Source organism: Anas acuta, chromosome 1, assembly GCF_963932015.1.
Source record: "Anas acuta chromosome 1, bAnaAcu1.1, whole genome shotgun sequence".
NCBI classification, from domain to species: Eukaryota; Metazoa; Chordata; class Aves; order Anseriformes; family Anatidae; genus Anas; species Anas acuta.
The window spans coordinates 32,037,306-32,050,663 of record NC_088979.1 but is presented as its reverse complement, the minus strand read 5'-3'; the positions used below and the strand labels follow the sequence as shown (position 1 = coordinate 32,050,663).

The 13,358-nt window shown below is 42.0% G+C and overlaps 1 protein-coding gene across 2 annotated transcripts in view; it reads right to left on the bottom strand.

Moving 5' to 3' along the window:
• Window positions 1-13,358, bottom strand: part of ELF1 (E74 like ETS transcription factor 1) — a 74,389-nt gene that overhangs the window by 60,353 nt on the left and 678 nt on the right. The window contains exon 1 of one of the 2 annotated variants that reach the window (XM_068675537.1): window positions 2,562-2,699. The exons of the other annotated variant lie outside the window; for it this stretch is intronic. The gene's annotated coding sequence lies outside the window, so the exon portion shown is untranslated. Of the gene's footprint in view, window positions 1-2,561; window positions 2,700-13,358 lie in introns of those variants that run through there. 2 annotated transcript variants of the gene reach the window in all.

Sequence of the window (13,358 nt, the reverse complement as noted above, 5' to 3'; positions counted from 1 at the left end):
ACTATGTATACATTAGTGATTATTATTTTAGTCCGATACTGGAAATTCAGCATCTCAGTGTACACATTTAACCTTAGAACCCATTTTGTCCTTCACTTACGGAGGGCTCCCTAGCTTTGAGGGGAAAAAAAAGCTGGAGCTAGCCAGACTGGAATGATTTTAACTCCCTCTCCCATCAAGGGACAGGCGAGACCTACATTAGGCAGCAGAGCACTCAGATCCTAGGCTGGTAGCCTAAATGCAAAGTTTCATCCACTGCTTTCCTATGCCCAACTTTATTTCTTGAACTCTCACTTCCAGTATTCCCCTTGTTAGACACTTTAGTAATGTTTTCCAGCTTTGAGAATCAGACAGAAAGACACTAATTGCGACTATGGTCACAGAAACCTATATTTCAACCACTAGTGAAGAGTGGCATCAGACTAATTTCATTTTAATATTCCAAGTAATTAAAAGAGCTTTTCTTGAGGCAGTCGATGATCTCACTCAGGAAAGAGAAAGGGTAAAGAAAATGACTTTTTCTGTATTATTTTTGTTTTAGATTAATTGCACATCCCCGGGCCTGTTGAACATTTGCCTCTTTGTACAAGTTCGGAGCAGCTTTCTCTCTGCTACGTTGTTCTACAAGAAAACTAACTGCCCTAAACAAGCCCTAAACAAACATCCTTTAATTCCTTTATTGCTAATCCTTAATTGCTTGCAGCAGACCGATGCTTTCCCAAATGAAAATCCCAAATGAAGAAAGCAGATCCCAAACACCCTACATCTAAAAGACTTTGACCCCAGGGTTTGACTCCGCCTTCTGAAAACACAGCGATTTTCACCCAGACTAGTCAAGAAAGAGCCATTATTCAGCGAGTGTTTGTTTTCAGAGCTACATGTGTATATCGTATGTGCACATTTTGGCAGCAGTCAGATCTGGAGGGACAGGAATTATGAAACAAAATTATACAACACATTGGAAAATTCACTTGTACCATGAAATGTCAACTAGCAGCCCACGTAGCAAACAGGAAAAACACCACCAGGCCCAATGCCTCCTACTGCAAAGCCACCAGTATCATCAAACAATGCACTTTTACATTTTTTTAGGGTGAAATTGTAGCTGGATGCCTGCAGGTGTTGCGATGGGATGCCACCGGGCAAGGAGGGGCTGGGGCCCTTACAGATCTGCAGGGCAAAAATACTACAGTGAAGACCTTTTAATCTAAATAGACAAAACAAAATAGAAGAAGGGGGAAAAGTACATACAATCACGGAGTGGTTGTCCTGACTCAAGGATTGTTTTCCTCCACGCTTCTCTATTCTGTGATGTGTCTCTGTGTGTGCGTGGGGGGTGTTGATAATACAATCTGTAAATATATTGCCTTTTCCTTGCTAGTCCCACTTAGCTACAGAAAATTATACCCAGGCTCTCACCGCTTCACACATCAGCCTTCCACCCTGCAGAACATCAATATTGGCACAACCACACAAGCTTTTAAAAAAAACGCAATGACACTTACTAATCCAAGGTCATTCCCCTTACCCTTATCCAAAATCACATAGTCAGAAAATGCCTTGAAGTCACTTCTCGTTGTTTTTTGGGTGCCAGTATTTGTGGATGAGAAGACTTGTGGTAGGTGAGGTTTATTCCATGAATGGAGAAGATGAGAGGGTCCCACTCATGACTTCATTAGATGCTCCATTCGAAATACCCCTAAGTCAAGTTACTGAATTTTATAGGAAAGGTCAAAATACGAGATGAAATCCTTTCTTTTCTCTTTCAAGTTGGACTAGTAAAGGTTTGTTTCTATGCAAATGTTGTCAGCCCTCAGTCCAAGAGAGGCTTGAGAGAATAAAACTAAAACTAAACCATACCTGAAGAGTAACACACTTAAGATAATGTAAATATGCCATTATAAAGCAAACAGAGAAATAAGCAGAACATAGCTATGGTAGAAGTAAATATACCACTACAAACTGATTAACATCTTGAGCCCTGAGCATCAAGATTTTTTTCCAGCTTATTAAATAGGTTGTACATATCTATATTATTTATATACACACACAATATATGGCTGTATATAACCCAGAGTACTGGGAAGCCATATTCAGAAAGAAAACACTGCAAAGGAATTATAAGGAGGTCTGACGAACATCCCTCAGTTAATCTGAAACCCCGCAGTTGGCCACCTTTAGCTTCTCTGTTTCACTCTCTTTACATCTTGGTGCACTCAGTCTTGTTATGAAGCTCCTTTCAGACGTCATCCGACATCACCCACACCATCTTCTCTGTTTGGCTCTGAGCAGAGCAGAAACCTTTGCAAGGTGTGCCTGGACAAGCCCCCAATAGGTATCTTCTGATGATCCATCACTTTCGGTTTTTTGTTTAATCAACAAAGGTACAGAGATTTAGAAACCTCTGGGAAAAAATACCCCATCACTAATGAGATAAAATGGAGCTGGTGGCAGGTTACTTACTTAATTTCCTCTCCCACACCCCTCATGACAGAAAATGATACCTGCACTGAAAAGCCATTTTTGCAGCCCCAGCTAAGGCAACAAGCAGGTCACTCTACCTGTGTTGAGGCGACCTTGTTGGTCCAGTTTCCCCACTGTCCTCCTCTTGGGTCTGATCACCAGCACCGGACTCCAAGCTAACAACCACAAGTGGCTCCTGCGGCGTTGGTCAGGTTCTTCTGTACCTTCTTCCCCATCTGGAAACCACAGCAAAGCAAGCCCTGTGGACCGACTAAAAGGACTCAGGAGATCTTGAACTTGAGCTCTTGGTCATTCATACCTAACTGGAACACTCTAGTGCTTCACTGATCGCAACCCCTGACATAGAAAATCTGATTATTCACCTACTTGGTGAAAAAAACTGCCTATCCATGCTTAAGGTGTCCTCAAAACAACACCATGCGTATATCATAACATTTAGGGGGGCGGAAAGGAGAGGAAAAGAAATCTACCTACATATGACTGTTCTGCAGTGTTATTTGGTAGCAGCATTCAGATTTATGTCTGTTTTCCGCCTGCTTAGTAAAAGCTAACATTTTGTTCTTGAAAAGGACCCTTCCCCCCCAAATCCTTACACTACGGGTAATGAAGTCCATTCAGGCTTCTTCTGCACACAGTGACCTAGCTCCCAGCTATTCTGTAGCAGTTCAGTTTATCTCTGTTTTATCAGCAGGGCTATTCACAGTTTCTTCTGTATCTCATTTCTCTGGCTCACGTCCTGCCAGTTAGAAGGAGAAAACTACTCTGGATCTACCTTAATCTACTTCCTTCCCTTCCTAAGTTGATCTACCCAATTTTCATTAATTCCCAGCAATATTCACGATTCCTCATGCATCTGAACATTCAAGATACATTTTGGAATAAAGAAGATGGAGGTGCAGTGGCTCCACACAGCAAAAGCATGGAGACGCCTGACTTCAAGCTGCGACCACATTCCAGCCAGAAACCACAGAGAGCTGTAATGTACTTATCTGCATTTCTGGTACTGGTTAGCAGTGCCTTTTTCTAGCAGATAAAACAAGCAATCCCAAGAAAGGGCATTCCCTAGAATGACCAAAGACAAAGAAAACCACAGGTTTTTATTTTTACTCGTCTTCAGTTTACTAAAAATAAATAAATAATGGAATATGGTAATATGATTTAGAAACCACACATCCAAAGGAGTGCCAGTTACAGTGTTCGTAAAGCCACCTTCTCCTAGCAGTCCTCCAGTTTCCTTAATGCAGCCTGCAGATTCAGTATTGTTCCTAATATTTCCCCTTTAGAATGGCTTCCTTTGCTAAAGCAGTCATTCTGCAAGTGCAAACGCAGTGCAACACAAAAGAACCAGAACTACGTACCTTCACCCTCAAACCATGCCTGCACAAACGCTTGTGGCTGTTGAAACACCCGTACCACTACTGCTCAGTTTGATAATAAAATATGCAGAATAGAAAGTTAAATCTGAACATACGTGACAGATCATTTTACACCTCAAAAACAAACTAAGTTTTTACATGCCTGTCCACTACACGTCATAAACAAAAAGCTCCAAAGAACTAAGCAGTCTCTAACACTATTTAATGTTGCTAAACTTCTTGTCAACAATACGGAGATAAGAGAAGGGAGAATACATAAACCCTACAGGATTAGAGAATTCAGAAAGTAACATGCTCAACAGGTGCTGAGACAAATACATAGGACCTGGAACCTAGTTTGAGTCTTAAAACATACGAAGCATATATCACTATATATCCAAAAAGGCAATTAATTCCTTGTATAAGTACCTTTTTTTTTTTTTTCCCCCTTCAGGAAAGCATTAAACAAGTAGTTTATAGCTAACGTACAGATTTAGGGAAAGAAAAAAAAAAAAACTACTTAAAGAAAGATGAGGGGCTAATACAATAACAGCCACTCATACGATTTGACCTTTTCCAGCTGTCAGTCACACAGTAATGACAGAAGTGACAGACCACAAACTTGCATTTCTGATGAAGCTTTTATTTCTGAGGGAGAAAATACAACACCTGCAAAAGTTAATGTCTTCTCAAAAATAAAATAAAATAGGAAGACCTCTTAAGCAAACAACACCCCTCCCCCCAAGCATGCTATGCAATAATTTACCTAGGACATGGTACGTAATATGATGCAATCATACTCACTCCAAAAGAAAATCAATGATAAAAATATACCAGTAAATTTGATCACCAGAAATTAAAAACATTTCACATCAACAGAAGTGTCCTGGATAATTTTCACAAATGGTCATTGGCAAATAATAATAATAAAAAAAAAAAAAAGTACAGTTCTGGCTCTCAACATCTTGCCTGCAGTATATTTATGGTCAGAAGCCAGATCACTCCTTCATTAAAAGAATACCTCTGTAACAGCAGCAAAGTTTCACTACCATGTAATATTAATATTTGAAAACTGAATTTAAAAAGTCTTAGTATTTTTTTTTCTTTTTTTTTCTACTACTTCCACTAAGACACCACCAACTTCCTCAGCCCACCCCCCAGCAGCATCTCAGTGTATTTACCAGAACCTACGTCAGCTTTGGCACCTAAGTTCCTCAGCCCACTGCAACTAAGACAAATTAACCGTTTAAACCATGTAGGTAAAACGGATTGTTTTGGCAGAAATAGAAGGATCCCCACAGTGATCTGGCCAGTCTGGCAGGAGTGAGTGACTGAAGACAGCAGTGGCCCCTGCAGCTATGGCAGTGCTGGGTCACCACAGTAAATGGCATTGTGACCATGAGTCCCATACTTCGTATTTAGGCCTCAGCCCTGTTCCCCTCTGTGCAAACCCTCAGCAAGAGTGGCCAGGGTGAAGAAGTTAGTGCCTTTTCCCGCCCAACATCAACCTAGAAGACAACTGTCTCCAGCAGAGACCCACACTAACTAGACGTCAGCCATTTTGTTTGGTGGTGCTGTCCCACTTCACGATGTTTCTCTCCTGCAGGGGAAGAGCAAGCAGAAGAGCTGTACGAGAGCTGACTGAAAGCCAATTTGCAACAACATCATATTTCTGAGGCAACATTTCTGTCTGGAGAAGATACTGCTGAAGTGTCTACACACTGGATTTGCTTCTGGAGCTCTGTAGCGGCTTCACTTCTGTTGCGCTCGTCTACCAGCGACGATTGTGATCACCACACTTCATTATCAGTGCTCCTACAGTGGTATATGAATGTTTAGTACTGTCTCTATCCATTTTCTGGCTAGTTTTGCTGTCCTTTTACCCACAGTGCCCCTTCCTCTGTCATATATCTTTAAAAAAAAAAAGCAAAAAAAAAAAAAACACAGCAAATCCTATGCCACAGGGTAGCATAACCTTATCGCCTCTTCAGTAATTTAAACTGCTGACAAAAGTGGGCTCTTTTGGTTTCCTGCAAAACAGATGTATCTGCTGTCATTCTCGTGATCAACATTGAAAGACCTTGCCATTGCTCACTGAATTTCCACACTTACACAGCATCTCCTAACAAAAAATAAAGAACAAAGAACAGATGCCTGGATGCTATCCAATCCCCCTTGCCAAAAAAATGTCCCCGAAGATCTGCAGCAGGGTGCAGAATCCTGTAACTTTCCCACCAGCGCTTCCACTTCTCAAGGCAGAAAACCAAACTTCTTGTGACTACCTCCAAATACCCCAAGCACGCCCCCAAAATAACCAATGCATGATTAATGCATGAGCTTCTTAAAATGACAAAGCAGCAGCTTCTCTCCGAGCAGCACCAGATGTTGAAAGGGAAGCTGCAGCAGCAGCAGCTACCTTGTGAGCAACTTTCAACCAGGACTCGGCATGCTGAGTTTCCTACTTGAATACATTAGGCATAAACGAGTTGCAGAACAAGGTCAAGCAAATTGAAACACCTCATTAAATTTCATCAATGCCTGTATGACCAGGTACTTGAGATACTACCGCTTAATGTCAGTATGATATTAATGGAGGAAAGAGACAGTATCAGTGCGCAGAGTACACAGGTGAATCTGAAATAGTCCATTTTAAGAACAAAAAAAGAAATAACAATATATGTGTAAAAACAAAGCAAGGAAATCAAACTAATCCTATGGAGCAGGCAGAATCGTCTTCACTGGCCCCAGATGTGCCAGATGACAGACTGAACGGGAAGTCCACACGTGACAGATACAGAATAATACATTTAATAAAAACACCAAACTCTTTATCCTGATTACAGTTACATGCAGCACTCATGAAGGGAGGAAAAAACAAACCTTGCAAACAACTCAGTCCTACTACTATTCCTTTTTTAATTTGGTTATCTGGGTGTGTAATTATCCTACACGCACACGATTTGTGCTGCTAGGTGTACAAATTATACAGTTATGCAGCTTACCTCTTTATAAGTTTTATATTCAGTTTTGATATCCCCTTCAGACCAACATGTCACTTAACAATTCTATAAACTTTAATTTCAGAGTAAAACACTGCTTCATTTTATAATTAGCAAGGGAATCACAGAATCATCTACGTTGGAAGAGACCTCCAAAATCACTGAGTCCAACCTCTGACCTAACACTAACAAGTCCTCCACTAAACCATGTCACTAAGCTCTATATCTAAACGTCTTTTAAAGACATCCAGGGATTACAAGACATCAAGAGATAGCAAACTATAACCCATGAATGCACTTTCAAAACAGGCACCATGTGGTGATACTCATGATCATCTCCATAATGACCCAATTTATAACAAACTACTGGAATAATAAAGTAGGATTCAAAATTTACTTTTGTTTCTTTGATTGCCATTTTCCAAGAAGAAATTTATGAAATAACCTAATTAGAACTCTAAACTGAAAACTTCCAACCTTATTTGCACTTTATTAGTGAATTAGATTCTGTATATACTCAAAGTCAATAGGGCATTATCATTAACTTCAATGAACGTAGCAACAGGCGCAAGGGCCAAACCCTAGAAGACTGTATTCATATTCTTTTCCCAAACACACACATCTCAGTACAGCAGCTGAGGAAAATGTTTTAGAAATCACATTTGAGACAAGTACTTTGGTGCTTAAGTATATCCAAATAAGCAGAAATACTCGTATGCATGTTTTTGACAAGTCTAGAGATAATGATTTACAAGAACTTAGGCTTCTCAAGTTTCAGTTATTCTCAATAGGAAACCTTCCAGTGATGTCATTCTGTACAGAAAGTGCAATTAGTTACCTTAAAATTTTCAGAGGATATTTGAAAGTGTGAATGAAAAAGATCAAATTAAGACCATCGTGTGAAATATGGAATGTCAGATCCTGGCATGCTTTTATGTACCATTTACGCTATAGTAGGCATAATAAAATAAATTTTCTAAGGAAAGAAATACTTCAAGTATTGAAGTATATTTACTCTGGTTCAGCTGCCAGAGGGGAAAAAAAAAAGTGTTTGTTATATTAAAAAGCACAAGCTATGGAATTATAAAACATCATCTCATAACTATCTAGGCTCAAGTGCAATTCCCAGGCCAAATTAAACCTTTAGCTTTAGCACGAAGCTGTCTGAAAAGAAACTTGGTAAGTAATACGTCAACTTGATTTGAGCAGCCCATCGTGTGTTTCAGGTTATGAAATTAATTCACCACCATAACTTCTGTTGTTTTAGCGACTGCTGGTCCTGCTAGCTTGCCAAGCCACATGTACACATGCCCACGTCCTCATCTCCAGCACACCCGTCTGCTTGCAGCAGGAGATCTGGCAGCAGGAGAGGTTTGTCCAAAGGACAGCGAGGTGATTAAGGGCAGGGTGGGCTTCAGGGTACTGCGAGCATTACATTTACAGTAGGTCAGTTGTAAATGGTGAACAATGCCTTATCTGCTAAGTGGTAGAGGAAATTTCTCCATCCCTAAATATAGCCATCTTTATTGACTGCTGAGCAAAGAAAGGAGGTAGACCAACCTGTGAATACGAGAGGATCCTCTGTACTGACAGAGAGCAGTAGGTGAGGAAGGTGAGTAACCAAAATCCTGTTGCCAGCTGCAACCAGATGTTAATGCTCTTGAGGAAAGTGAAAACTATACAATCTTTCGTCATAATCCCAGAAGTGAAATTAGGCATCAAGGAAAAAAAAAAAAAAAAAAAAGGTCCTCCTGAACCAAGAGAAAACTTGGCCAACTTCTGGAGCGTGCCGTTTTACCATAATGACCACTGTAGCAACAGGTGCTACAATGCACTGACAGCACTATGAATAATCCTGTATTCTTGATCTGGTGAAGAGCACAGGTGAGCACAGCACAGTCCTTTCCCTTTCTACATGCACTAACAAAGTGCCCCATAAAACCAACCCAAAGCACTTCTTTGAATAGTGAACGTTATCTCATTTTAAACACTCCCAGCAACATTAAACTCATTAAAATGAGTAATTACCCTCGTTGCTACTTATTATTTCATGACACAACACACCCAACTCCAGCTCCCAGACATGTTGGATGTCTCAACAGGGTCAAATAACTATCATGTAATTTCCTTATGCATATGTAAGACATACATTTCACCTCCCAGTTTCCTCTGAACTGATAAACTGCATTATAAAGCTTCTTTTTTAAACCCTGGAACACTTTTGTTGCTGTGTTCCTACTAATATTTCACACCCTTCCTCATGTGAACAGCGACACCGGACGCAGACTCAGAATTCCAGTGATCTTACTCATGCCGTGTCCCTTCCCATTCCTATGCACTATTTTTATTGCTGTATAGCCAAAGATCACACTTCGTTGACAGGATTACAATGAAAACTCCCGTCGAGATGATTATCCACACAAATTCTTAAACCTTCTTTCAAATTACCAGTTTGCAGACAGCCTCCCATCCTGCTGGTGTAACTGCATTCCTCATTCCTTAGTAGCTGGCTGCATGAGCAACGCATTCTGCTGGATGGGAACCAGTTAAAAATGTGATTTGGAGTACACTGAATAACCTGTATCTTGTGTGTACAAACCTGTATATCATCTATGGGTAAAGATGAGATGTCATTGCAAAAACTGTGAATAGAATGGTATTCAACAGCATTGCACCAAGACCCAGTCCCTGGGGGACCCCACAAGAAACAGCTGCACTCACGCAGAAGAAAGCCACGCCTAGGTTCCTCTCTAAACTAAGATTTATGAAGCAACTTTGCCAATGTTTGTGGTATTTATTCCACAGTGACTCCATGGCACGATTGTTTTCGACTCACACTTCGCTGCAAAGTTAATAGATATATCAGGGACACAATATAGGGTGAGCCTGCTACAGCTGAACAGCTGATGAATAGCTTAGGAATTTGGGAGATGTGGTTTTCTACAATTCAAAACTCTGGGAAGCAATTTGCTCCACTTCTACTGTAAATTGGTCTTTAACAATTGTTAAGTCATTCTGAAAGATTCAGAACCAGTCAGCCGCAGCTTCTTATTTATTTCAGGGGCTCCATTTTAAAGTTTGCAATTTTTCGGCCAGGAAAACAACAATGAGTAATACGAGTAAGTAAAAGCATTTGTACAATTGACTGAAAAGTTTTAGTCTATTAAAAAAAAAAAAAAATCAACCAGGTGCCAATTAGTCAACTGGGTAAGATATTGATTAATATTACAGTTGAGCAGTGTGCTTAAGAGCACATAAACCTACACTGGTATTGGTGAAGCTTGTAGCACTGCCTGTTAGGCGGTTGCTGAAGACTTCTAATGCAAGATGCTGCTTTCAGCTGCTTGTAACTTGGCCAGACTTGGACTGTTTGGGTTGAAATTTTCCAAGTTGAATGTCTGCCTCAGGCTAAATTTTGTTCCATGTGCTGTAGAGGTTGCTTCTGAGGGAGGGGTGTAGAAAGAACTGAGTAGACAGAGATTAGAAAACCTCAGCCAAAATACTTCAGCTGTTTTTCAGAACAAGACTGGTGAAAACACTGTCTTTCAGTACTAACAGAAAGCACTGGCGAACTCGTTAGAAGGTAATAGTGCCCTTTCAGCTTCGGGTAACAGATCTGAAAACTGACATGAGGGCTTGAGCTGCTCTACCAAAGGTATGCTGCCTTTTGCTGCCTCCATGAAAAATCCACACACATTTGGTCAAACTGCTGAAGACAATTTACGCATTTTCAGTAGATGCTCACTAGGCCACACCCACATTTGTCACAACTCCTCACGCCCATCAGACTACATAGGCCATCCCCACAAGCACTCAGCAACTTTTCTCCCAGCTCCTGCCCAGGAAAAGGCTGCAGCTCAGATAAGAGTCTTCAAAGGCATGGAGCGGGAGCAGGCTCCAGACTGTCCATATAATGGTCAGCTGAGGCCAAAAAGGTGCCAGGCACTTGGGATGAGAGCTGGAGCCCTGTTTCTCCTGCCCTTTCAGTGTCTTGTCCCGTGGGTCTTCACAGCAATGCAAAGCTGTAGAAGACCACAGAGAAGGACCAAGGAAGATGCTTCATGCAAGAACCATAGAGGGTAAGGAATGACATGAGAGCGTGGCAGAAAAACTGAGGAGTAAGGCTCCCTCCACAGCAAAAACAAGAAAGGGAGGGAGAAAAAATGGGCACAGAATGACGTGAGACTAAGAAGAAAGAAAAAAACCAAAACACAAGGGGGCTGGTGTATGAACGCAACTTTCTGTGAAAGGAGACTGAAAACACAGAGATGGGATGTACAGAAGCAAAGGAGGAGGAGAAAAGGAAGGCAGATACAAGGAGACAGCGTGAGAACGAGTCAAAGGACTGAGACAAGCCATGGCACATGAGGGGCGCAGACAGAGCAGGAAAATGCGAGATCCCAACGGCACGCTCTCCTCCGGAGTCTGGGACACAGCCCAGGATTTCTGAGCCTGGCCATTCGCTCCCTGCCTGCAGACAGCTGCGAAAGAAACTGGCAGAGCATGACAGATCCTCTCCTGCTGGCCGACACGCAGCCAGGACCGACCACTGTGGGTCCTGCTCGATGGAGAGCTCGGACGAGTCTCGTGTGTTACAGCAGTAACCCAGCTGAGGGAGGACACAAACACACATGCACTGCCCCGGGCTGCCTAGCTGCTTATCTTATCTTTTCCTAAGGCGAAGAAAACCTAGGAAATGACACAGTAAAAGCAGGTTTTTTTTTAAAAAAAAAATGTGATTAGCACTGTAGAATTGAGGCCTTATTAGAACTGAGCAATGGTAATTAAAACTGTCTCCTAGTGCTCGTATGCATGGAGGTCAGCCTGTAATTGTGACTGACCTGGTCACATTTTTTTCCTGACAGAAGCTTTGTTATAATTAACACGCAAATTCTCTTTTTGCCCTTGTCCTTCAGAGCATATCCGCACCATCAAACCAGAGGACAAATGAATTCTTTTCTCCCAGGTTCTTATCACTGCAGTAATCCATAAAAATAAAGGACACATCCACAATTTTCTGAAGACAGGAAACTAAGGTACAAAAAAAAAAAAAATCAAGTAAAAAGCTGCAGACACTGAGTGAGCAATTCTGACGATGGAGACTTGCATTTCCACCATGCTTAGTCCTGCTAAACATTTTCTGCATGCTGAGAACAAACAGCCATTGACTTTTGTTCCAGATCAGTGAGTTCAGCACGACTGCAGATCAGACTTAAGACTCCGCTCAGGCACCCAGAAAAACAAATGGCCCGCGTCAGAAAACGGGAAGGTCAGGTGGAAATCCTACGGGAACAGCAGGGGCCGGAGAATCCCGTTCTCCAGTTATCTTAAGCAGGACGATGCTTCTTCCTCTTTATGTCATCACCTGCCTCATCCACCCATCGTTATCTGCTGACTTCTCCAGCTGAGGGGTCAGTGTGCTGCTGCCACCAGCCGATACCCCACTGGCTCAGCCCCAGAGCTGGAAGAGCAGCGGCGGGTCACCTCACCTCAAATGGCATCCCGGCCCATGCAGCCAGAGGAGCACGGCGCCCGACAGCTCCTGAGCACCTCACTTTGCAAACTTGCAGAGGAGAGGGAGTAAATGTATAGAATATAAAGCATACACAGATCAGCTGCATCCACTGGGTGGCAGGCACGTTTCACAGCATCAGGATGCATACGTACAGAGGTATACAAACGAAGCCTCTTAAACACCGCGCTCCTTCCCCGTTTCAGACACGGAAACTGAACAGACAGAGTAAAAATTTAAAAATATAAAGAAATCCCACAGAGCTTCGGTAGTAAAGTTACCGTATTCTGCTTTTATTTTAACACTGCTGTCTTGTCCACAGCTTTGGGGCTTTCAAAGCGCTGCTACAACTCAGCAGGCTGCCTGAGCTCTGTGGGTGCCCCGCGACACCTCTGAAGGTGGGCACCTCACGATGCCCCCATAGCCTCCGTTAAGAGGCTTCACCAAGCCTCCATTGAGCTAATTAAGGCCCTAACAGCGACCCCAAAGCCTGCAGAGGCCGAGCTTTTCAACCCTTCCCTCACTCAGCATACTTGGCATGGGAAAAAAATAAAAAATAAAACACAAACCGAGTTCAGGCTAACAGCTGTAAATGCATTTATGTGCGTGAGCAGCAAAGTTTTAGAGTTCAGCGAAACACAAAATCCTGTATTTTCCACGGATTTCCACTTCACATCTAAGCAGAACCATCCCAAAGTTTGCCTCAGAGACATTTCTGGAGAAGAGGCCGTTGACCAAGTTTCAACCCAGCGCATATTTTTATAACCAAGTTGTAAACTACATAAAAAGTACACTTCTAATGGAAATGCTGACAAACGCATAACTCCTGCAGTCAGCTATGACAGCCTGACCGCAAGCCCTCCCCTTCAGGAAAAAAAAAAAAAGCAAAATTACTTCCCCCCTCTTCTTACGGCAGCAAGCTGGGGGCAGGGAGGAACATGCTGCTACCCCTCGTTTAATCATTTTTATTAGGAATTTAGTCACTTTTTTTAAAATGTCCCCGTTTAT